A 26,476-nucleotide genomic window follows, 5' to 3' on the forward strand; every position below is an offset into this window, starting at 1 on the left:
GAGGCCGGTAGAAACGTTGACGGAGTCGTTAAAGCGTGCAGGCAAAACCGAGATGTCCTGAGGTGACGTCGTCGTGCATAGAATGCAGGATGTATCCACGTATACATCCACGTATACATTCCCACGACCATTTTTCTCAAGTAGATCGAAATCGAGAACGTCCGTGTTTTGGGATTTTGATCCACGTTTAATAACAACAGCTGGTTAAAATACGTCTGCCGGCATGCAACATAAGCTGCGACTCGGAGAAGAGATATAGCACGGGGCATCAAATACGCCAGTTTTGTTTAAAAATGTGTTTACACGGAAAACAACAAAAAAGAAAAGGTGAGTCAAGTTGTTTTAAAATGTTATGCAAAAAGTAGGCAAAACCGAATAACTAAAAAAAGCACTAAAACGTAGATATTCCTCCATACTTTTCTTTGCCCTCGGTTTCACAACCAAACGTGTCATAAATCCGAAGAAAGTCATTTCCGTGGTCAGTTTGTGAGGACAGTACAGTGGACAAGCTCCGTTTTTTATGGATATAAACAACAACAGATATGTCAGGGAAAACTTTTAAGGTGCGCACATAATGCCTTGGCAAGAGACCGCAGCCCTCGACATTGTCTTGGAAGCAGAAACATACTGATTGTAATGCAGAGATCCGGTATAGCGATAACAAAAGGAATCGCAGTGGTCAGAACAATAATGCAGTGACCGAGCGTATCTAAAGCTTAATTTCACAAAAGTGTGGCTAATACATTTGATAAGGTGACACCTAACACATTATTTATGTGTCTGTTGTAGGATTTTTCTGTGTTGTTACAAACACAAAAAATGTGCACCATTGGTATTAAGCGCTGGTATTTGAACGTGCCAGTACTCAGGCCTAAATTTAGGGCATCAAGGTTAGCGTGATGGGTGAATCCATAGCGACGATTTCTATTTCAACAAAAAATGAAAGGGCAGAAAATATACCCCATTACCTAATCTCTTGGCGATGGATTTATGAATTGTCGCTAGGACAACATAAAGTCTGGGCAGAAAGTAGGTGTCAAATCGTCGTCACCTAATCTGTTTGTCTAATACCTCGTAATTCTTTAAAGTTTGTTTCCAATTGCGCCACTGCCGTTAGTGAAATTCAGCATTTTGAATTTTTGTTTTATTTTGATTTGATTGTAGTTTTGAACAACTAAATTTTTTTTCTAATTGCAGTGAAAATGAAACTCGTCGAACCAGTTCGCGAACCGGTTCGGTACGTGATTTTGTTGAACCCGAGCTGAACCGGAACCAAATGATTTCTCCTGAACCAGAACCGTAACCGGACCTGTATTTCTTCGGTTCGACACAATGATACATATATATATATATATATATATATATATATATATATATATATATATATATATATATATATATATATATATATATATATATATATATATATATATATATATAAATATATAGAAATAGGAGTTGGCAGTCAAGAAAACCTCGGAAAGTAAAGGGGCGGATGTTGTAGGTCATTGAAAGCGATTAAGAATTTGGAAAGAAAGAAAGAAAGTGGAGAAAAAATGCCCGCCAGGTGGGATCCGAGCCCACGACCTCCAGAATACCGGTCTGGAAGCGATAACCACTACGCTAAAGGCGGGGCGATCTTCCCCTCCACTTTCTAGGGTATGTGTGTTAACGTATTTTTGTTTCCTGTGCTTGGGGTTGGTAGCCAGCGCCACTCGTACTACTCGGGGCGAAGGGGACCTTCTTTTTGTCAAGAGTGGGCAATGTCAATGACATGTCAAGAGTGGGCAACTAGCGTTGAACCCTCGTAAGCTTCCTATGGCACCAAGACTGCCAGAACAGAGGCCCTCGCTATGCATGTAGCGAATCAGAATGGGAAATGAGGGGCTCGTTGAAAATAAGACAGAAATAAAAGTTGGCAGTCAAGAAAACCGCGAAAAGCAAAGGGGAGGATGTGGTAGGTCATTGAAACAGATAAAGAATTTGGAAATAAAGGAAGTGGAGAAAAAATGCCCGCCAGGTGGGATTTTTGAATTTTTCGAAAGCTAGAAAAATTGTCCAAAAGCGAGTACGATATCAGTGCCATCTCACTACCCTCATTCTCTATCGCAGAAGGGATGTTGTTCCGAAAGGGCTGCGTATTTACGTTAAAGCCGCCACCTCCGACATGTCTCAAGAGATTCAGGCTAGGTGAGCGCTATGCATACATGAAGCATCCAAGGAACTTTTGAATATTGTTATTGGCGACGATAACTCACAACTAGAGCCCATTCTGAGGGACGAACGAAACCTCACTGACCAGGTAGACTTGACGCCCCATGAAATTAACCTTTTAAAAGTGTTTGCAGAAAACAAAGAGCGCCAAGTAATTCTAACAAAACAGGAACACCTGCTTCGGGACGGCATAACTTCCCCTCTTGAAAAAGTGGACACGTCTTGTTTTCCTTCCCATGCAAGCCCCGAAAATATTCCTGGCCTGAACCCCTCGCAGCTCAAAGAGTGCCACATAGAAATGTTTCCGATACCCCCCTCACTGATGACGAAGAACGCGTGCGGTCAAGAGGCGTGAGTTTTTACCCTGCAACCGGCAGACTAGACGAATTCCAACTCCATAAGGATCTAGAGAACTTCTCCCGAACTCTTGGGCTATGCGAATATTAGAATTGCAAATCACAAGACCATAATATGGACATCCTTCTTATTATCTCTGCCTCATGGTTGGGATCTGGGGTCACAACTTGGCCTAAGTAGATATATTCGCTTACCACTTCCACTGCCTCGCCACCTATCTGAAACTGCTGTGCTGTCCCAAGGTTATTAATCATTAATTTAGTTTTGTGCATGTTAATTTTCAGCCCCACGGTTCTACTCTGTTCACCCAGTGCGGAAAGCATGCTTTGCAATTCGTCCCCCGAGTTACTTAGCAAGGCAACGTCATCAGCAAATCTGAGGTTACTGAGGTATTCTCCATTAACCCTTACTCCCACCTGTACCCAATGCAACCTTCTGAATACTTCTTGTAAGCATGCTGTGAATAACATTGGAGAGATTGTGTCTCGTTGTCTGACACCCTTCCTTATAGGTATTTTACTGCTCTCCCTATGGAGGATGATGGTAGCTGTAGACCCACTGTAGATATCCTCTAGTATTCTTACATAATGCTCATCTACCCCCTGGTTCCGTAATGCCTGAATGACTGCTAGGGTTTCGACCGAGTCAAATGATTTCTGATAATCTATGAAGGCTATATATAGGGGTTCAGTATACTCAGCGCACTTCTCTATCACCTGATTGATCGTGTGAATATGGTCCATTGTTGAATAACCTTTACGGAACCCTGCTTGTTCTTTAGGTTGACTGAAATCTAGGGTTGCAGAGATTCGGTTAGCGCTTACCTTGGTAAATATCTTGCAGACGACTGACAGTAAGCTGATCGGCCTGTAATTTTTCAAGTCCTTCTTGTCGCCTTTCTTATGGATTAGGATGATGTTCGCGTTCTTCCAAGATTCCGGTACCATTGCGGTCATTAGGCATTGCGTATACAGGTTTGCCAGTTTTTCAAGTACAATTTCTCCGCCATCCTTCAAGAGGTCTGCTGTTATCTGATCCTCACCAGGTGCTTTGCCCCCTTTCATTTCTTTCAAAGCCTTCCTTACTTCTTCGGTCGTTACTGGTGGGATGTCTATCTCCTCTGAACTGCTGTCTCGTTCGGCATTATCCTGTATGTCCTGGCTACTGTACAGATCCCTATCGAACTCCTCGGCCAATGTGACTATTTTATCCCTATTTGTGATGACATTGCCTTGCTTGTCTTTAAGTGCATACGTCTGATTTTTGCCCACGCCAAGACGTCTCTTCACTGCTTTCAGGCTACCTCCGTTCTTTACAGCATATTCGATCCTCTCCATATTATACTTCCGTATGTCAGCTGTCTTACGCTTATTGAATAACTTCGAGAGCTCGGCTAGTTCTATTCCGTCAGCTGTGGTAGAGATTCTCATGGTTTGCCGTTTCCTGATTAGATCTTTTAGATCAGATCAGAATGGGGTGGGGTGCATATGGCAGACATTCTCAGATAATGAATAGCAGCCTACCATTGTCGCTGAAGAAGAAAGTGTATGACAGCTGCATCTTACCGGTACTCACTTACGGGGCAGAAACTTGGAGGCTCACTAAGAGGGTTCAACTTAAATTGAGAACGACTCAGCGGGCAATGGAGCGGAAAATGATAGGTGTAACATTAAGGGACAAGAAGAGAGCGGAGTGGGTCAGAGAGCAAACTGGTGTTAAAGACATATTAGTAGAAATTAAGAAGAAGAAATGGACGTGGGCAGGGCATGTAATGCGAAGGCAAGATAACCGCTGGTCATTAAGGGTAACAGAGTGGATCCCTAGAGAAGGCAAGCGTTGCAGGGGGCGGCAGAAAGTTAGATGGGCAGATGAGATCAAGAAGTTTGCGGGGATATATTGGTCACAGTTGGCACAGGACTGAGGTAATTGGAGAATAATGGGAGAGGCCTTTGCCCGGCAGTGGGCGTAGACAGCCTGGTGATGATGATGATGATGAATATGGACATTAGGCTGCCATCACTACTCTATTGCACTCCTCCCCCAAAAAGAGACAAATGCTTAGACATGTACATCAAGGTGGTACAACGTGACATTCCAACTAATAGTAAAAATCCATCACCGAATCCCAAAAATCTCTCAGAGAAAGAGCAAGGTGCATTAGAAGGTTTACGCGAGCGCTCCGACATCACAATCAAACCCGCCGACAAAGCGGGCGCAATTGTAACTATGAATAAGCAAGACTACATCACTGAGGCAGAAAGACAGCTCAGCGATACTTCTTTCTATAAACCAAACGACACCGATCAGACTTCCCAGTTTAAGAACAAGGTAAGCCAGACACTGATGGCGCTCGTCAAGGACAAAAAAATACCGCAAAAAAACTGAAGCATCACTTCAAGTTTTAAGTCCAGTTAGAGGAGGATTTTATAAGTTGCTTAAAATACATAAAGCAGGAACTACAGGCGGACCAATCATCTCCGGTATAGGGACGGTAACAGAAATGATCTCTAGTTTTATTGATAGCCTAATCAGACATTCCTCCCTCACTACCTTCATATGTAAAGGATACAACCATTTTCTGGCTTATATTATGGGTCTAGTTATACAGGAAGATAGCCTGCTAGTCACTCTCGACGTCGCCTCGCTATATACAAATATTCCTCACTAAGACGGCATCCGATCTGTCATCCATGCGTACGATGATGCTTCCCAAGAGAATTCAATTTATGGTGAAACTCTCGGCGTGCTTTTCAAGCTTGTCTTGGAGCTGAACAACTTTGAGTTCGACAATAAGCACTACTTGCAAATCGACGGGACCTCGATGGGAACAAAATTAGGACCCAACTATGCTAATATTTTCATGGGCACATTGGAGTCCGAATTTCTAAGCAACGCACACCTTCAGCCTCTCTTCTATCTAAGGTTCATTGACGATATTTTTCTCATTTGGTGCCATATGGAAGAAGAACTTCTAAAATTTATAACCGCTTTCAACAACGCCCACGAGAACATTTCATTCTCCCACTCATATTCCGCATCTGCCATTAATTTTCTCCATGTTCCAGTGATAATATCAAACAAGCTTGTGACCTCAGTGTACAGGAAGCCAACAGACCGACATCAATTCTTGCATTTCAAAAGCAACCACGTTAAACACTGTAAACTCTGCAACCGCAGTCAGTCTCTGCGTTTTAGAAGGATATGCTCTGACCCAGCTGATTTTGCCTCTAACTGTCAGCAACTAACTAATGACCTAACACGACAACAATACCCACCGTCTCTCATCAGTGATTCTATTAGGAAGTCTGAAAAACAGGACCGCCGCCACCTGATAACCAACTCAAAAGCCAAATCCTTTAATACGACCCCAAACCTTATTCTAACGTGTGCCGCTTCGTCCTCCAACGTAAGCGGCATACTCAGAAAACACCACAATACATTTTACTTCAAAGCGAAAGGTTGCGAAGTGTTTTCCCTGGCCGTCCCCGCGGCGTGTACCGACGTGCGAGGAACATCAGAGATATTGTAACGTCATCTAACGTTAACATCCCCCGTTTCACAGGTAGCGGACCCTGCAATAAGCCAAGGTGCAAACTGTGCCCCATGATGACTAAAGCCTCTGTCGCCACCTGCACCACGTGTTCATTCTCTTTCCAGATAAGAGGAAACTTTGACTGTGACAGCGCAAACATTATCTCCCTTCTTGAATGCACCACATGCCCCGCCCAGTACGTTGGTCAAACTGAGAATCCATTTAGAATGAGAATCAACAACCACCGAGCACACACAAAGTCCCTACCACACCTTCCCCTATCTAAACATGTAAATAATCTAGGCCACCCCTTCCACGTGTTCACAGCCACGGTGCTTCAGTCAAATTTGAAAACACATTATGACCGTGAAGCCCGTGAATCGTACTTTATTTACAAGTTTAACACTGTCTTGAGCGGCATAAATGAAAACACAGGCCGATTGTCTTTCTTGTCCAATCAGGCACCGGAGAAGGCTGATGCAACGAACAACTGAGAAACTTTGTTCTTAAAGAGGAGCGCTTTTACTTCTTCTTTTCTCTCTTTTTTCAAATCTTTGTATAGTGTACCGTGTACGTAATGTACTTTGTACTGTGTCAGTGTAATGCTTGTGAATTGTTGCCGCACCGCATAGGCACGAATGTACATAGATTTCACCATTGTACGCCTTCCTTTATTTTTTTTTATTAATATTATATTTCTATTATTATTATCATTCTGTGTCCTTTCGCACGGAACACTTGCTATTGGTAATATGATCTTGCATGAACGCTCTTCGAGAACTTCATGTGGCACTGTACTTCTCCCTCTTTGTATGTGTTATATTACCCCATGTCCACCTATATTTCGGTATTTATGTGATCTAGCTTAAATTAGCGTTACATGGCATTGTTTTATCCTTGCATTGCAGGACCTTGCCTTTCTGCGTCCGCCTCGTGGACGGCCGTCACGTTTTACGCAGGAAATCGCTTCCGCGTTTTCACCCCATGTGAAACCACGTGCCGTTTTGGGCTTTCTTCGAACCTCTTTCACCCCCGCATTCCCCCACCACGTTTAACGCAGGAAATCGCTTCCGCGTTTTCACCCCATGTAAAAAAACGTGCTGTTTTGGGGCTTTCGTCGAACCTCTTTCATCCCCGCCTTCCCCGTCTGCAGTTCTCGCACCCCTCCCGCTAAAAAACCGCCCTCTCTTTTCTCAATTCCCCTCTTCCTTCCTTCCTCCTTTTCGTTGTGAGTTTGTGTTTAACGCTTGCACTAGGCGTCCATAATTAACTCTGGTCTCCCCCACCATTTTCTCCTAACCAGTCAATTTCCAGTTAAGAAACGAGCAGGAAAGGAGCCCCTCCTTAGTCCCTCACTTTCTTGCTTTCCCTTGGTGACTTCAGTTCCATGCAGCGTCTTCCTCTTCTCCTATAGCCTCGCCTGCCTTGATTACGCCCCCCCCTTTCCCCTCTGTTCCCCGGCAGAACACCAACACTTCCCCCCCCGCTTTCCCCTCCCAAAGGCGTTCTGGGGCTTCGCATACTTCTGTGTCGAGTAGAGACTGCGTTTTGCTTGAGACATCTGCTTGCTCCGCCCACAACTGAAATGTATTTAAACCGAACTGATCCGCACTATTTGTATGTTTGAAAAAGACCGGTCCCCGGTCAAAACGTCAGAAATGTTGTTAGGTTTTTCAGTTGGACTTCTCTATCGTACAGCTAGCCTCATACCAAGGAACCTTTTCTCTTAACTTTATATATATATATATATATATATATATATATATATATATTTTTATATATAAACGACATGCCGGCAGTCTACAACGTCAAAGAAGGCATAGGGGAATGGTTAGACTATCTTTTACCGTTAGTGACGTTACATTATCATTTTTTATTATTAATTACGTGAGAAAGAAAGAAAGAAAAACACGCGCCCAGAGTGGGGACCGAACCCACGCCTTTAGATTAGACCTCGAATGCCTTACCAATTCGGCTATCTGGGCGACTGTGTTCTCCTTCACTTTCCCTTCTCCCCGTGTAGTCTGAGTGGCGCTGGCTACCACCCTCAAGCGTCAGATACAGCCCCAGAAAGTCTACAACACCTTCTTTGGCGTTGTAGACTGCCCGCATTTCTTTCTGTATTTCCTAACGAGCCCCTCATTTCCAAACCCTGTTATATATATATATATATATATATATATATATATATATATATATATATATATATATATGCCCATGGCCACATATTAGAGCATACCCACACAAGGCATAGTGCATCTTTCTAAGTGTAAAATAGCATACTCTAAATGGGCGAATGTTTTACACTACAATTACCCTCCGCGGGCAAAAGGAGCCATCCTGGTGACCTAAGGGCAAAGTAAAACGATCGGTTTGTGGTAAGCCTTGAGGCGCTCAACGTGCATGGCTTCGCGACCGCGACAACGATTGTGCGCGTTCAACGTGAGCGGCTCAACTACATAGTTCACAGGGGATGTACGCTTGATTACTAGGTAAGGACCATGATATTTGGAGAGTAACTTCTGAGCAGGACCAGGAACAGTTGAGGTTATCCACGGCCACACAAAGGAACCGGCAGCAAACTCAGGGGGCGGTCTTGCATCGTCATGACGCTGCTGCTGGCGAGATTGTTCAGTAGAAGTCAGGGCCCTGTCGAGCTGGAGACACTCTCCAGCGTGGCGAGATGCCTATCACACGGGGTACTTTCAGACGCATCTTGTCGGTACGGCAGGACGGTGTAGAGAGGACATGATGGTTCGTGGTCGTAGAAGAGAAAGAAAGGCGAAAACCCCGTAGGTGCTTGAGTTGCGGTTTAGTACGCATAAATTACGCACGGAAGAACTTGGTCCCAGTCGGTGTGGTCCGCCGAAACATATGTTTCCAACATATCGTCCAGTGTCTGGTAAAATCTTTCAGTAAGCCCATTGGTCTGTCTGTGGTAAGAAGTTGTGGTGCAGTAGATAATGTTGCACTTTGCGAGCAAGGCTTCAATTACTACAGAAAGAAACAGACGCCCTCGGTCACTGAGCAACTCTCTAGAGGCAACGTGGCGAAGAATGAACCGACGTAGGGGAACTCAGGCGACCCCATGGGCGTTGGCGGCTGGTAGTTCTGTGGTTTCAGCGCATCTGGTCAAGTGGTCTACCACAACGACAGCCCAGCGGTTTCAGGAAGCCGTGTAGGGAGCGGCCTATAAAAATCGATTCATACGGTGTCGAAAGGTGGTACTCGACACGGCAGTGGCTGCAACGGAGCCGGGGGTTTCTTTGGTGGGCACTTACGGCGTTGACATTTTTCGCAGTATTGGACGAACTTGGTGACAAAAGTGTACATTTCGCGCCAGTAGTACTGCATAGGGAGACGTCGGTATGTCTTCAGTACACCAGCATAACCACACTGCGCATCCGCGTGAAAACATGCGCAAAAGTTTAAACGGAGGTGGCAGGGAATTATGAGGAGGTAATTCCGGCCGTCTGCGTTATAACTTTTCCGGTACACAAGCTCATCACGAATAGCGAAGTGAGTGGCCTGTCGTCGCACCGCTAGAGGGGCGTTTGAACAGGCAAGGTTTATTTATTTATTTATTCAGGATACCTTACAGGCCCATGGAAGGGCATAGGGTAAGGGGGAGCACATAATTTGTAAAAGGGAATGTTAAAAATATTTGAGAAAGAAGAGGTGGCCATGCCAGGTGCCATCTAATATCACCATCATTGAAAAGTTCCATCCGCCATTAAAAGGAATCACCCACGTCCCGCGGTCCCCGCCTCGGTTCTTCAACAAAATGGTGCCGTGACCAGGATTAATGGATAATACAGTTGAAGACCTGAGTGCGCACCGCCCCACAACGATGACGTGAGTGACCACAACGATGGGATTAGATTGTGACCGCTGACCACGGACCGCAGGCCGGCGCGACTATCCAAGGATCAATTGAGGCCTCGCCAAGCGACCAACGACCAGACTGCCTCAACAATGCTGCCGACTCTTGACGAACGCCTGCCGGGACCAACGGAAGAAACGGCTTAGGTTTCTCGCCTACCATGACTCTACTCGGCGACCTACAGATATTACCGACGCCAAGCATCGACATGGAGGCCCTTTGCAAACGAAGAAGCCTAATCCGAAACGACGCCACTGCACTGATCAACGACATAAAATCACGGATGAATACCGAGACACCATCAATCGGTGAGCTTATTTTGCTCAAGAAAGGCCTAATGACAAAACATGTGCTCCTAAAAAAGCTGGACAGCGAGATTGAAGTACTTCTCGACTTGGATGATTTAGACAAAGAATATGAAGCCGCCTATGAATTCGAAGATCTTATCCTATTGACGAAATTTAGAATGGAGCGATTGTTCCCGGAATTGGAAAAGTATTCTACCGATGAAATTGTTACAACAGCCCTGAAAAAGCAGGATAGTACCCTAAACGTCAACAAATCGGCTTTGGAAAAAAGTCACCTTATGAACGAAAACAGCAATTTGACGACGCCTCTGAAAGAACACATTCAGACAGAAGTCAGGGAACAAGCTGTTTGCTTCAACCAAGGGACTAGTTCAGGGAATAACCAAGTGGAGGCACCCGTTCTTGTTGCTCGCTTAGATGACTGCAACCCCAACGACGGAAGTTTTCGATTACCGGCAACGAGAATGACGGATACTCATACTAATGATAACGCTGTGCAAGAACCTGCAGAGCCAACTTGTTTGCAAGGTTTTACTGGGAAGAAAACACGATCAATGCGCAAGAAACGACGTAATGAAGGCCCACAAAAACCACAGATTAATGAAGCTCAGCAGAGTTATCGGAACCACTCACCCATGGAGACGCCGGAGAGATGGCGCCTTTGCTGCAGCAAAGGTTTGAAAAGAATTTTACTGGCCCAGGTGAAACGTACAAATGTGAAGACGCCGGCGTTCAAACGAAGACCACAAAAACGGCGAAACGCAGGGGCCCCACTATGCGCACACGCAACTACCAGAAATAAGGTTGCCCCAAAGCACCTGACCAACTGGCGTCTGAGTGAAAAAACGAAAAAGAAAAGGGGTGCGATGAACATCTGGACAAAAGGACCCAACCGGCACACTAATTCTTCAACACGACAGGCTATCCGATGCGCATTCAGCAATATGCTTCCACGGGAATCGCTACGTGGTTATCGAGGACGACCGACGCTCCAGGCGCACCGCTTACGACGGTCTGATTCTACAGAGCGGATGTGCCACCGACGCTGGAAACATAGGTGGAAACAGAAGTATGGGCTGCTCCGGTGCAGCTACCGCGGACATTACATCGATGTGAATCATGAACTTTAATGAACTTTGCTTTTCGGTGAAACAAAGGGAGCGACGCTAAACGACCGCTGAAAACTGCTTCATTTCAGCATCTTCCTGTGCTAATCGCGCGCCCGGGAGGATGTTAAAAATATTTGAGAAAGAAGAGGTGGCCATGCCAGGTGCCATCTAATATCACCATCATTGAAAAGTTCCATCCGCCATTAAAAGGAATCACCCACGTCCCGCGGTCCCCGCCTCGGTTCTTCAACAGGGAACTACCGACAGAAAAAGAAAAAATGCCACAAGGCAAGAAAATAAACACAAGTAAAGAGTCAAAACGCAGCAAATACAATGTTTGCAGAAATAAAAACACAAGTCAAGACTCACAAGTTAGTCTTGTTAGAAAGTCTAAAAGAGAAGTGAGCCAGAGATCCTTGCGTTGCTCCCGAGATATGTCTTCATGTGACAGGGAGGAGAGAATTCCGTCTATGGATGACAAAAAGGTAGTGTCGTCAGTCACATGAGATCATGAGAGTGTATCGGCGTGTTTGCGGCCAGATGGGTAGAGCACTCGAATATCGTACCCTTGTAAGCGATGAGCCCACCTTCCGAGGCGACCAGACGGATCCTTCAAAGAAGATAGAGACGTGTGCTTCAAAGAAGACAGCCAGGAAAGGGCTTGGTGGTCGGTGATTACGTCGTAGTGCCTGCCATACAAGTAGGGACGAAATTTGCCTATGGCCCACAGAATTGCCAGGCAGTCTGTCTCAGTGTCAAAGTAGTTTTCCTCCGCTCTTGTGAGTCTTCGGCTCACGTAAGCAACGACGTATTCGTCGAAATCTGATTTTCGTTGGACGAGCCCAGTGCCTAGGCCAGCACGGCTGGCGTCTGTATGAAGCTCGGTAAAGGCCGACGGGTCAAAATGGTGAAGGATCGGTAGACACGTAGGCACGGAGCGGAGCTTTTTGAAAGCCTCGTCACACTCTCAACACCAATGAGAGGTGCCATCCCACCGGTTTAGAAGATTCATTAAAGGCTCTGTTATTGACGCAAAGTCCCGCATGAATTGTCGGAAGTACGAGCAGAGGACGATAAAGCTTCCGAGCTCCCTTCTGGTGGTCGGCTTAGGAAACTCGGCGACAGCACGAAGTTTGTCCAGATCGGGACTGACGCCATCTTGGGATACAACATGACCTAAAATTGTAAGTTTGACTGGCAGCAAAGCGGCACTTCTTGAGGGTAAGCTGAAGTCCTGCATCAGTGAGGCATTTCAAGAATTGTAGAAAGCGGGCAATAGGCGCGTAGAAATCTGTGGAAAAAACGACAATAGCTTCGACGTAACAGACGCATGTTTTTTACTTTAGGCCGCACAAAATATTGTCCGTGATGCGTTCAAACGTTGCATGCGCGTTGCCAAGAAAAAAGACATGAAGTTAAACTCGTACAAGCACTTTCGTGTTACACAGGCCGTTTTCGCGGGATCAGCATCCGCCATGAGAACCTGTCAGTAGCCCGTCCTTAAATGAAGGGAAGTAAAGAACGCGGCTCCTTGCGAAGTATCAAAGGCGTCGTCGATTCTGGGGAGATGGTAGAACTGCTTGCGTGTTATTTTGTCGAGTCGGTGATAATCAACAAAGAAGCGAATGTATTCATTTTTCTTTGTAACGAGAACAACCGGTGACACCCATGGGCTGTTGGAAGGCTGTATTACGCCACGTTTAGGCATATTGTTCACATCACGACACACGTACGGCCGTTGTCGTAATGGAAGGGATGAGTTCCTGTGTCAATGCAGTGAGTAACCGTAGATGAGCGGCCCAATGAGGATGTCTGGCAGTCGATAGACCAATAGAACTCTTGAAGCATGGCGAGAAGTCGGTTTCATTCAGGCGCAGTAAGACTCGCCGACTGAGCGTAGGAAGACTGATGGTTCCGGGGCGGGAGCGGAGGGGTCGAGGACAGCCAGTGAAACATCCGATGAACGTTGGTGACGATGAACGTTGGTGACGATTGGTGACTGGGAACGTTGGTGAGGAGGAGGGCATAAATGTGTTCTACACGACCGAGGCACGCACCACAAAACAGTGTAGCTGGAGAGGAATAGGGCTTCAAACAAACACGGATCTGAACCTAAGCTGCATTTCTAAAACTACGAATGGTAGCGCGAAGCATTTTTCGGCCATAAAACAGCTCGGTAGGGCTATCATGAATTGGCGTAGGACCAGCTAAACGTCACGAGTCGGTAACTAATACGTGCGCAAGTAGGGATAGGTTGATGCATGGAAGGTGAGAGCAGAAGTTCAGAGAGAGTAGCGGAAACACCGCGCGCAGACGAGACCAAAAGGAAAGAGCGTTAAATGTGGTAACTGGCTAAAAACCTGTTCGCCATAGAGAGCAAGAGAGGAAACGTCCTACATAGCTTACTTGCCACAGCAGTTCCACGAGGTCTCCCCACAAAGCCCGTGGGATCGGCCCAGGTACCGCGGCGGAGCTGGCTCGCTGAGGAGTCACACGCCATGTCGGGACCGGACACGGGATAGCGGCCGGACGTCAAGGACCGTTACCAGTGGTTGACGGCTCGATGTCCCAGCGGCGTTTGTGATCCGGTGTTTACCCGTACCCCGCCATTTGGTCCAGCGCGTTAGCAGATCCAGGCACGGGTCAGCAGACAGCCGTCGGTAACCTGGCTCATCGGCCAACGGATGTCAGGGGACAGCAGCTGTTGATACTCTGGCTTCTAGCTCCAAGCGGTCACAAGGCCGCGCTCACTCGCCCAACGCGTCAAAGGCGCTCGCAGAACGCTTCTCACTTGGAATCTTTTGCACGCTCCGCGCGCTGCTCGGCCCTCTTCTTTCTCCTTCACGGGCGCCTCACCACAAGGGCTGAGCAGCACTGTGACGTCTGGAACTGAGTCGCACAGAACGGGTACAAGTGCGGCAGAGCTAGGAGGAACGTTGGTGTCTTCGGCGACAACAGGGCAAAAAGAGGCAGTGGGCTCGTCCAATTTTATGGGATCGTGGGCAGTGGGCTCGTCCAATTTTGGGCGCGTTTGGGGGATCTGAGTGCGGGGCATCCGGGAAGACTCCTCGCAGCGGACGACCAATCCCGAAACGGGCTCTCCCGGCTGTAATGCTAAGCCCCGCGTGAGCAGCCGCTGCTTGCGGAGCTCGTCGAAGCTCTGACACCAGTTGATCACGCCCCTGACACTCTGAGGATTATTACTCAGCAACATCTAAAAGCCATCGTCGTGTTTTCCCTTCAGGAGATGCTTGATCTTGTCAGCCTCGCTCATTGAAGGGCCTGCCCTCTTGCGCCGGCCGATAACGTCTTTTACGTAACTCTTAAATGTTTCTCCTGCGTGCTGCTCCCGCTCTCTGAAAGGTTAATCGGCGCGAAATTTCTGCACGGCTGGGAAACCAAATACTTTCCTGAAATCGGTCTTCAAAGATGACCAAGACTGCAACTCGGCTCCGTGGTTCAAGTACCACGTCACAGCAAGTCCCTTTAAGGAGAATGTGAAATTGTTCAGCGTAATCTTTTCATCTCTTCTGTAATGTCCGCTCAACCTTTCATACGATGACAGCCACTGCTCGACGTATTGGTCTCCATCGCCATTGAAATTGGGTGGGTCTCGCTCGCGGAATGCACCGGAACAGACGACGAAGAGATGAACCGACGATGAACAGACCATGAACAGATGCGAAGAAGACGCCATTTTCAGAGGGTCGTCAATGGACAGGGCGGGACAAAGACGCCTGCTTCGTAACTCCCGGCTGCCGTGAGGAGAGAAAGCCGCACACTCCACCATTTGAAACTGTGCTTATTGGAAGGGAATCGTATCCTTCCAGATGATGGTATGCAGGTACACGCCAGCAGGATTCGCCGGAGCAATTATCACGGTGCACCGAGCTATCAGAGATCGTGGCGCGTTCTAAGCGTGACGGGTGCTATCTCCATGTCGTCTTCACAGTCCCCATTCAGTGCATACCCATTATTGCCCATAGCCACAAATCAGGGCATACCCAAACGGGGCATTGTGCGCCCTTCGCAGTTTCTAATAGCATACTCCTCAATGGCGAATCTTTAGCACTACAATATATATATATATATATATATATATATATATATATATATATATATATATATACACACATATATATATATATATATATATACACACATATATATATATATATATATATATATATATATATATATGCATACCAGCAATGTGTTAGCAGTCCAGAAAACCTCGAAAAGCAAAGGGGAGAATGTGGTAGGTCATTGAAACAGATAAATAATTCGAAGAGACTCCACAGTTTTTCGGTCTTTCTAAATTATTAATTTTTTTCGATTCGATGACCTACCACGTTCTCCCCTTCGCTTTTCGAAGTTTTGTTGACTGCCAACTCTTAATTCTGTGTTATTTTTGACGAGCTCCTCATTTCCTATTCTGATTCGCTACATGCATAGTGAAGGCTTGTGATCCGGCAGTTGTGGTGCGATAGGGTGCTTAAGAGGGTTCAACGCTGGTCGACCACTCTCGACATGTCGTAGACACCCGAGTCACGGCCCAGAGGTTAAAAAGAAGGTCCCCTTCACCCCGAGTAGTCCTAGTGGCGCTGACTATCGCACCCAAGTGCAGACAACAAAAACACCTTAACATAAATATCCTAGAAAGTGGAGGGGAAAATAGCCCGGCCGGTAGCGTAGTGGTCATCGCACCAGACACGTATTCTCGAGGTCATGGGTTCGGATCCCGCAAGGCGGCCGTTTTTTCTTGCCGCGGAAGGAAAATGATCGCGACCTGCGGGTCTAGGAAACCTATCTACCTGGAGCTCCTACAAGATACACTTTTAGATGCAAAGCAACTCTTTCTCGGGGGATGTCCGGCGTCCATGCCCCGTCTGCAGCACCTCTGATGATGATTGGGGCAGGATGCCCCCAGGGGTTGGCCAACCAAAAAGTCCATCACGAGATAGCTTCGCGTTCAACCACCGTCGTCCTCTTCCCGTAGGGGAACTGCTGAAGAATAAGAAGAAGAAGACAAAGTTGCGAAGAGGAGGGCGCGTACGTTGCTCTCAGCCGGTGCACCAACGTCCACGACCTTTACCTCGCCAACGCTGACGGAGACTACCGATTCTACTACAGGGAGGAAAAAATCGTCAAGAACATGATGGACGAATTTCGGCGACTCGAGAACCACCGCCTACTCGCAGTAACACAACACTAATTGCAGGCCTTTGCCACCGGTGTGGACCCGGACGCGGAATTCCCTCTGGCGCTTCTAAACACCAGATCACTCAACATAACGCAACACAATGGAACCACACGGAACCCCCCTGATGCTTCGCATCCTCATCAGGGTTCCCCACGGGAAGATGGTGTAATGTTTTGTTATGGGATGATAGTTGTGAAGTGAAGGCGTTCCCCAGTGCTTGCATTTGCTGTAAAAAGGTAGACTCAGAGGTAATCGATGATGACTTCCTGGAAAGTTTGAGATTCTTGGGGGCAGACTTCCAGGAACTATCTCTCTCATGGGAAATGGCAACCTCCTTCAGAAAGCTGGAGATCCTTGGCAGAAAAGAGATCATAGCAGCAGTCACTTTCACCACGAGAAGCAAACTTCTCGCCCCTTTTTAAAGTAATCAATGACCGTAATGACAAAGTGACAATATGGAGGCGCTCAGGAAAAAAGGGGAAACAATATTTTCTTGTATCTGCCATGGGGCTAATCGCAATGAAACTGGTAGCGGAGGTGCCGGCACTGGTTTTACAAAGTCTTCATCAGATTGGGCTACCCGCTCTACTTGCTTACATATTGCATGCCACGAGTTTAGTTCACGTTATTTCGCTTGGTCCTCATTTTTTCCCGATGAACTCGTGTGCTGAGCGAGCATGAAGGTTTGACGAATTTGTCCCCACAAAACAGGATGTCTCCAACGAGAGAGACACATTTCGTAACCTGTTGAACGAACTGCCTCTGGAGGCAGCATTTTTACTGAACCCCGTGCCTTAGAGTCACACAGTCGCACTAAGGAGAGCACAGATTTTTAGAGGCTTCTGTGGGAATATGACTTGCCACAGCGGCACTAACCAAATGAGAACGCTTCCGAAAACCTATATATTCTCACAATATATTCTCACACACACACAGTGTACAAACGAAAATATCAAGAATATTGACAAAAACTCAAAGTTAGATGAAATGTATATAAAGCTCGTAAATACAAATTGTAGGGGAAAAAAGTCCCCACAAAACGTTCAACAAACTGCGGCGGTGTCGTCAAAGCATCATGTGATCGCACGACGAAGCGACAGGACGTGCAGCGTAGCAACGATGACGGTGTTTTATTAGCCGGGCCGTCGAGAGGAAAGACGCACCGTTCTAGTAGGTAACAGTAACGACGGAACCAGCTCACGACGGGATGCCAGGTCGCGGGATGCCACGACGCAGTCGGCTTAGATGTCATTAAACAGGGGGCAGCAGGCAACCGTCCAACGAGGGCAAACGACGGGCAGTACTCAACTGGTCTAGCAAAGGAGAGCACGGCAAAGGTACTCGACGGCAATGAGTCAGGAGTGGATCCTCGGCCAAAGGATGCGAAGGTTGACCCCTCACGATCCTGAACACCGAAGGCCTGATGACCCTCAGGTTTACAATCGGGACGAAGTGCTGCTCGATACCCCCTCCTCCAAAGCCTAGATAGTTCGGCCGTTCCAGCCTGCCCTCCATGCGCTAATTTTGTGGTGGCCTCAAGTAGGCCTCCTTAATCCCTAACATAGCCTGCCGCTCCTCTCTCGGCGCGGGAACACTGAGGTCGAGTCCCACAGCCCTCCATTACGCCAAGCGCACTCAGTTGGAATGTTTTCGTCCCCGCAGCCGACCCTTTTAAGCAACGTGACCGCCTCCACAGTCAATGACGCGTTAAGCAGGGAAACCTGCATTGTTTGAACCACAAACTCCCCATGGGTAACGTGCGTTGAGAAAACATGAAAGCCTCCAATCTGCTTTCCTCCTCCACGAAACATAGAAGGGTCGTTCTTGGAAGAACGTAACAACGTCAGCAGCATTTTTGTTGTCACACGTCTGAAATCGTAAGATTGTATCCCAGCAGCCGCGCATGGCCACTTGCAATCCTAAATAGACGTGGACCCACTTTTATCACTTAGGACTGTGCCAAGAGCATTGTGGTCATCGCGCATTGTCAATAGGCGGCCTGGAAAAATACTGTCGTTTATTCTCACGCCCACATAAAACATAAGCACATAGGCTTCGAGATTCCCGAAGGGATACTTCTGTTGCCTTGGGATGAGCCGGCCAGAAGAAACAGCAATCTTCACTAGCTCATATATCCTGTCTGTTGCCCTTTGCTAATAAACAATGTTTAAGGAATTTGCAGTGAGAAAAAGCTTGGAAGCATGACCAAAACGCTGTATTTAAACATTCAGTAATCAAGCAATTTTACTCCTGCTCCAAAAAACCTGCCTTATAAGCAAACTTGGGATTCTAAGGTAGCAATTCGCAGATAGGCTCAGCAAGGAAGGCATAACAAGGCAGAAACTTAGCATTATAGCCTGCCGTGCCTGATATTGAGCACAGGTTAATTATACCTCTCGGAGCTGGTGAAGCCTTGGTGCAGTCGATCTCGCATTGTATCGAGTGTAGCCCCTTGTTAGTGATTCTGTGAGCAAGGAAGTCCAATTTTCGTATATTGAGAATGTATTTTAATTCATATTGAATCTAGACATGGGAATCAAGAGAAAACGTGCATAAAGTTTTTTAATATTTCCTCGCTTTGTGCTGAAGTACCCAATTACGTCATGTAATTGGGTTAACTATTGGTTAACTAGGCTAGTCCATTCTCTGCATTAAGGGCTAACCAGGATTCGCCTATATGTGGCTACTAAACCTATCTTCGAAACTTACCTTGCACAGTGGAGTTCCCGCAATGGCTCTTCCGTGTGGGGCACACAGGAAATTTGCCAACGCCAGTCGTTTCTTTCACTTCGCATACATGAAAACGAACTCTGATGTTGCTCTTCTTTTAAATAATGCGATGTGTGATATGTAATCAGGCTTATTAATCTCTTGTATGACATCTTTTTATTATTTATATTGGGGAAGCTAGCTATTCAGCATAAGGGGAAATTAAATGTACAGATACACCACGGATTCGCCAAGGAACCAGAGCAGGGGGCCATGATGCGGTCCTTGTATCCACGCCTTGAAATCTGGCGGACGTACGGGGCGCGGGCCGCAGGGGGCGATGTGCACAGCGCGTAGGCTTCGAAGAGCAGGGCAACTCCACACCAGGTGCTCTGCTGTAGCCTGGTCAACTGGAGCGGGGCAAAAGGGGCAGGTGGAGTTGAACGGGGCATGGTATTGATGCGGCCAGGACCTTGTCACAGCTGGCATGAGGGCGACTCCCAGGCGAAGACGTCTGAGCCGGACATCATCTTGGCGAGACAACCCGCCAGGGAGATCTCTACCGCGCGGGGGTATGAGAGCGCGCGCAGTGCGCCGTAGACGTTCTTTTGCACTGGGAAGGCCAACACCGTTTGAGGAAGGTGCAAGAGGAGCTGGATATTGCACACGCACGGGGTGTGTTCCGGCATCTGCAGCCTGCATTCCGGGATGGCTATTCCGTTGGCGCCATGACACGCGCACACGACATGGATAAGTATCCATTATGTCCTGGGTTTCTAGTGGAAGTTCGTTGGACGTGAGAGTTTTACGAAGCTCTCAAACAGCTGCCGACGAATCAGTGTAAATTGTACACTGTGGTGAAGCGTGGTTGATTAAACACGATGTGTGTAGCAGAGCAACCCGCACTGCAAGGAGTTCTGCCTGCGTTGATAGCCACTTCTCCGTTGTTATGTAAGTGCAGGTCACTGGATCGGGAGTCACAGTTGGGGAGAGTAGAGCCGTATGAAGTAAGCTATCGGAAGCACTGGCGTCGACAAACATCAGCGTATACGAAGGGCTACCAATGTCCATAGAAGGCGGAATCGGAGCACCAACTGTCCGGGGATGAATACGGGCAACAGGTCGTGTATCCGTTAATTGGTGGAACTTCCATGGGGGCCGTATATTGATGATTGATAGTGGTGAGCCTGGTCAACCGGTCATGTGCGCTGCAAGAGCGGCGGAATCAGGGTCAAGGGCTTGTTTTTCGAGGCTGGCTTGTCGACGCTGGTGCACTAGCTCATCAAACGTGTTGAGCTGCGCTTCCTGTTGCAGAATAGGGATGGGGGTGAGGGCTGGAAGACCAGTTATAGCTCGCATAGCCAAATTGTTTATTGATTCGAGTAGTGCCCAGTCTGACTTCGTAAGAAAGTGGAATTGCGCTTGATAAACTATGCGAGGCTGAAGAATGGCTCGGACAAGCATGCGGGCCATCTTGGATGCGGCACCGCCGGCTTTTAGAGACATGCGACGGAACAGATGCAGCGATTGCGAAGCTTGATGCTTTATTTATTTTTATTTTTATTTTATTTATTTTAGTACCCTAAGGGCCCGTGATAGGCATTACATAGGGGGGGAAGGGGTTAAAAACAAACACAACACTATTTCACCGTTGAACGAGACGTGATATACAGAGTACATCCATCATTGATCGTTCTTCCTCTTGTCCTTTTTTTGTTTAACAGGGCATGTATGAACGCAAATAAGTTAGTACTGCAACAGGGTTATGTATGAGGTGCTAGCAAGAGCAACCCGTAAGATCAAAATCGACCGTAGTCAAATAGAAAAGCATACATACAATAAAATCAAACATTTCAAAACTTTGTGCACGTTACAGGATTACACTATATAGACAACTTCAACTGCAAACAAACGCACATTTTAAAACACTTTTTCAACAAAACAGTGAGTAAGGCTTACTGGTCACTATATTGGGTGATAAATGAATGCAACGCGGTTTGAAAGGAAGATGATTCTGTCAGATGAACAAGACTTGCCGGGAGCAAATTCCATTCCTGTATTGATAAAGCAAGGGGAGAGTTCTGGTATTTTTTGGTTCTAGCGAAAATCGGCTGTACTTTGAGCGCATGATCAGTTCGGGGGGAAATGTGATGAGCCGGCAAAATATTAGATGACCTGAAAGATGACTCAGAGTAGTAAAGGGAGTGAAAAAACGACAAGCGCGAAAATTTCCTTCGGGTATCCAGATTAGGCAGATCAAGGGAATGTTTCAAAGCAGATACGCTTGTATCAGAAGAGTAGGAGCGCAGGATAAATCTTGCAGCTTTGTTCTGCACAGCTTCAAGGGAGTTAATAAAGGACGCTTGGTGTGGATGCCAGATAACACAAGCATATTCTAATGTGGATCTTATTAATGAAATGTACGCATGCAGTTTGGTATTGCTGTTCGCTTGAAAAAGGTGGCGTTTAAGAAATCCAAGTTTTTTAAGGGCCTTGTTAGTGATGTATTCAATGTGAGTGCTCCAGCTCAGATCGGAAGTAAAAAATATACCCAGATATTTGAATGAGGAGACTGTTTCGATTTGACCATTGCCAACAAAATACTGATTGGAAGGAGTATCTAAGAGGTAGAAAAAGTCATGTGTTTGGTTTTTGATACGTTGATTTCCATTTGCCATCTATTGCACCATTCGATTAATTTGGACAAATCATCCTGCTTTGCAGAGCGAATCCAAGGTTTTGCAGAACCGGTGGCCGTAATATCCAAGCCCAACACCCGCAGGGTAGATGCTGTTGGTATAGGCGCGCCTTGAACCGAAAGACGGATCGGGGAGGTTGCCAACCGGCGACGGCCCCATGCATTGGCCACGGTGAGAAGGGCTGCTTTGTTAGGCGAAAGCGTGAGGCCAAGACACCTGGACCAATAATTGGTTTCATCTAGAGCTTGTTGCAGGCGGACAGTTTGGACGTGAAGGTCCTGGTGAACAGGCCATACCGTGATGTCGTCTGCATAGATTATACTATAGATGTGTGGAACAGCACCAAGTCGCCAGGCAATTGGTATCATGGCCATGTTAAAAAGCTAGGGGGCCAAGACAGATCCCTGACGCACACCGCGGCGGGGCTGGAAGGAACCTATGGGGGATCCGTTGAGACGTATGGAGAAGGTGAGGTTTCGTAGTTAGATGGAAATGAAATCATCAAGGTGGGATGGCAGGTGAAGGAGATGAAGTACCGCAATGACGGCGGCGTGGCCAAGGTGGTCGTACGCTTTGTGAACGACCATGCCCAACACAGAGCGAACACGCTGGGATCGGCCGCCAATAAGGAGCATCTCGGAGAGGTGGCCCAGACCATCCTCTGCACCAAGGCGGGGACGAAATCCAATTTGGCATGGGTGGTATAGATGGTGCTGGTCGAGCCACCACTGAAGGCTTGTGGCAATCATCTGTTCCAACAGCTTCCAAATTGTCGCCGTAAACGCTATTGGTCGCAGGTTGCGGATGTCTGTACTCGGTTTACCGGGTTTCGGGATAGTGATTACATCCGCTTGAAGCCAGGCTGGGGGGACTGTACACGTGATCCAAACCCGGTTGTACGTCTTTAGGAGTGCCTCCAGACAAGAATGGTCGAGGTTCTTGAAAGATTCAAATGTTACTCCGTCGGGACCAGGAGCTTTGCGGAGTGCCGCCGTGTCAATGGCCGCGGTGAGTTCCGCAATTGTAAGTGGTGAGAGTATGCCCTCGGTTGCTGCTTCCGATGGCGGCATACCAGCACCGGATGGAATTGTGAACGGAGGGGGCATGATGGCTGGGTCCAAGTCAAAATCGGGGTATAAAGTATGGGCCGGCGTATCTGCAAATTTCAAAGAAGTCTGGTTCGACATGAGGAACGCTGACGCAGCAGGATCTGGGGATCATGGTGATCGCTCCAAAGAATGAAAAATGCACCATATGGAGCATAGTGCAGAGTGAGGCCCTAAAGAAGCGCACATGTCAAGCCAGCGCTGGCGGGACAGCCGGCCTTCATGGCGATGAGCCGCGGCTGTGAGCTGTTTAAGGCGGATTTGGCAAATCGGAGAGTTGGGATTGCAACAAGCAAACACTTCTGCCTGGCCGCGCTGCGCCCACAGCTGAAGGAGGCGCAAATCAGGGTTAGGGCGGCTCTCGTCAACCCAGTTTACAGTTGTAGAATCTTCAAGAGCCCTTTGTATGGATGATAAGGGGTCCTCTTTGAATGCTGATATCTGCCTAATCGACTTCCGAAACTCGTCCGACGTGACAATATGGCATTTACGGCGTAGGCGACGAGAGGGCGAAGATGAAATATTGAGGTAAATGGGATGATGGCAGCTACCCCAGCAGTCTGGCTCCCGCCGCCAAGTAACGGCCGTTGGACCAAGCCATCAAGCTAGGTCTGGGGAACATGGAGGCATACGAGTAGACGTGAAGCGGCGAGTTGACTGGGTCGTGTCATTAAGTAGAGTGAAGCGAGCATTCTCCATGATCTTAAGGAGATCTGAACCTCGTGCAGTCGCCATGTTATAGCCCAACGCTGGGTGCGGAGCATTAAAGTCTACGGCAGGGAGGATGGGACAACCGGGATGTTGCGCTCGAATATGTGAAATCCACCCAGACCGAGCCCGCGGGGCATGACCACTGCGAGGACGCACATAGCAGGATACGAGGATCACTGCACAGTGACTTAGTTGAACTTTCACCTCAACAGTTTCTTGCCACGCGTAGCACCAGTTTTGAAGGTCAATGGCTTTCTGTGGAAGGCACGTGAGGACATAACCACTACTTTACCCCGTGGCGTTGGTGGGGCGTTACGGTGGTCTATGATTGTTGGAGACGCATAGCCGGTAAAAAAGGGGATACGGGGTAGGCCATTCGCCTCCTGAAGAAGTAGCGCCCATGCACGAAGTGAGCCTAGGCGAAGGCGTTCCTCAAGTTCACCAACTTTTTCGGGCAGGCCCCACAGTTCCATTGTAGGATATTGTCCTTGCGTGTAGTTCCAGCTACGGCAGGTGCATAAGTTAGCGGAGGCATGCTGCAAGAGTCGTGGTTAATATGTGCAGCTGCTGCACCACGTAGTTAAGAATGGAGCGAGCGTCGGATGCTGACAAGATCGAGGCTGCTGCGGCTAATGATGCCAGAGGAGGTGGAGGCAAGGGAGAAGTTGACAGAGGAGGTATAGCTTCACATGAGCTCTCTTTTGCAGCAGTACGCTTTAAGCGTCTCTGTGCCAGCAACTGGGCATGACGAGCGGTCAAATGACATCTTCTTGCTCTAGGGGATGTGGCTATTCGCGTAGTGGATCTGGCATGATAAAAATAAAAACATCGTAACATGGCAGTGACTTCTGGGATCCGTTTCATTATCTCGACATTACGAACAATGTTGTCACTCCTAAGTTACAATTGAAGAGGTGCAAAAAATGAAAAAAAAATTCAGGAGGAGCGCCTCGTGGCGCTTGCATAAAATGGTTACATATAAATAACAAACCGTCAGTGTACAAGGCTATGATAGCGTCACTTCCGAGAATGCGAATACCGTCCTTGTCCTAGAAACGTATCTCGGCGTGTGGACCCTAGAACATCGCTGGCACCTTGAAAAAACCACTCGGAAGTTATCCTGCGGAGAGAAAAATCGTAAAGTGATGCTGTTCTTATCTGCTAGAAGGGCTTTCAATCTTCAATGCTTGGGAGTGGACAGAAGTGAGACAGCCGAGTCATTCTCTACAGGGAAACTGATAGGATCATCTTTGACGAGGACTTGTGTGCGTACTCCTGTTTTGCTCAGCCGGGCGAGAAGCAAGACGTTGAGGTTACCAGATGTACTGCCGGTATCGACTATTCTTACAGCAAGAGTCCACTCGTTTCGCATGCCACTACTACTGGCATGCTTAAGGTATCCTCCGTTTCCGCATCCTCTGCATAGCTTTATCCTGTACCTTGAATATCATGTAACCTGCCAGAAGATGGGACGGCCCGTTAAAAAATAAAGATCTAACACTGCGGCGGTGGTAATTGTAATTATTTACCCCAGGCGTCTAACAATTTTTGGTCTTTTAATGCTCGCAGCCAATGACGGAAGCTGAAGAGAGTATTCTGTAGTTCCCATACATTTTTCGCTACAGCGAGCGCACGTTCAAAAGTAAGGACAGTCCCTCCTAGAAGCCGTTGCCAAAAATTATGGCTTCTCGTTTACGCAACAAGATTGGCACAAATCAAATAGCGGACTTTCTCGCCGAAGCCGCCATTTGAGGCCGGCTTCCGCAACGACGTCAGGAAGTTTGTTGCGCTATCTGAAACCATGCCGCTTCAGAGCGACTTTCCTTCCAGAATTGAAGTGGGCGTCCAAATTACCTACCGCTGCATCAAAACCGTTGGTTGTGCGACTTGCTTGTGCTTAGAGTGCTGATTGTTGTTGTTGTTGTTGTTCCTTGATATTATTGGCGCTTACCCAATCAGGGGATCGTCCAAACATCAGTCGTTAATTCGAATGAGATTACTGCCTAGGTGGATGATTCAAAGAAAAGTAGAACAATTTGGAAGCTTTTTTTGTTGTGTTGGAGGAATTGATTTTGGAATTTGGTCAATATTGAAACAAAAAAAGGAAATAAATAAATAAATAACCAAATAAAGAAAAATAAGAAGAGGAAGAAGAAAAAGAAGAAGCAGAAGATGAATAAGATGAAGAAGAAGAAGAAGAGGAAGGAGAAGGCAGAGGAGGAGAATAATAAAAAATATTCAGAAATGGATGCTTTTCGAGGGCTCAGGTGAGGTTCCAGAATAAGATGCGAAATAGGTTGTAAATCTTTTGGAATTTTCTATGAAGCGCATAAGAGCAGAACAAACATTCCGGTGGCAATATCCCGCTTCTGAAGCACCAAATGATAAAAGAGCCGGCACTGATAATGCCAACCCCAGGCGATGAAGCGGCACTTCAAGGGGCTGACGTCTGATGCTTGAAAATCGTTGACATGACAGAAGGAAATGGTCGACAGACTCTTCTTCATTACAGTAACTGCACATGGCAGTCTGCGCCAGACGAGACCTGTGCAGGTATCTATTCAACTGGGGCACACGACATCGAAGGCTCGTTACAATCGCCTCCAGGTCGCGTGAGGGGCACCAACTGGGATTCCAGGATAATT

This window comes from Haemaphysalis longicornis, unplaced genomic scaffold (genome assembly GCF_048455015.1).
Source record: "Haemaphysalis longicornis isolate Haplotype H1 unplaced genomic scaffold, Haemaphysalis longicornis Haplotype H1 scaffold_13, whole genome shotgun sequence".
NCBI classification, from domain to species: Eukaryota; Metazoa; Arthropoda; class Arachnida; order Ixodida; family Ixodidae; genus Haemaphysalis; species Haemaphysalis longicornis.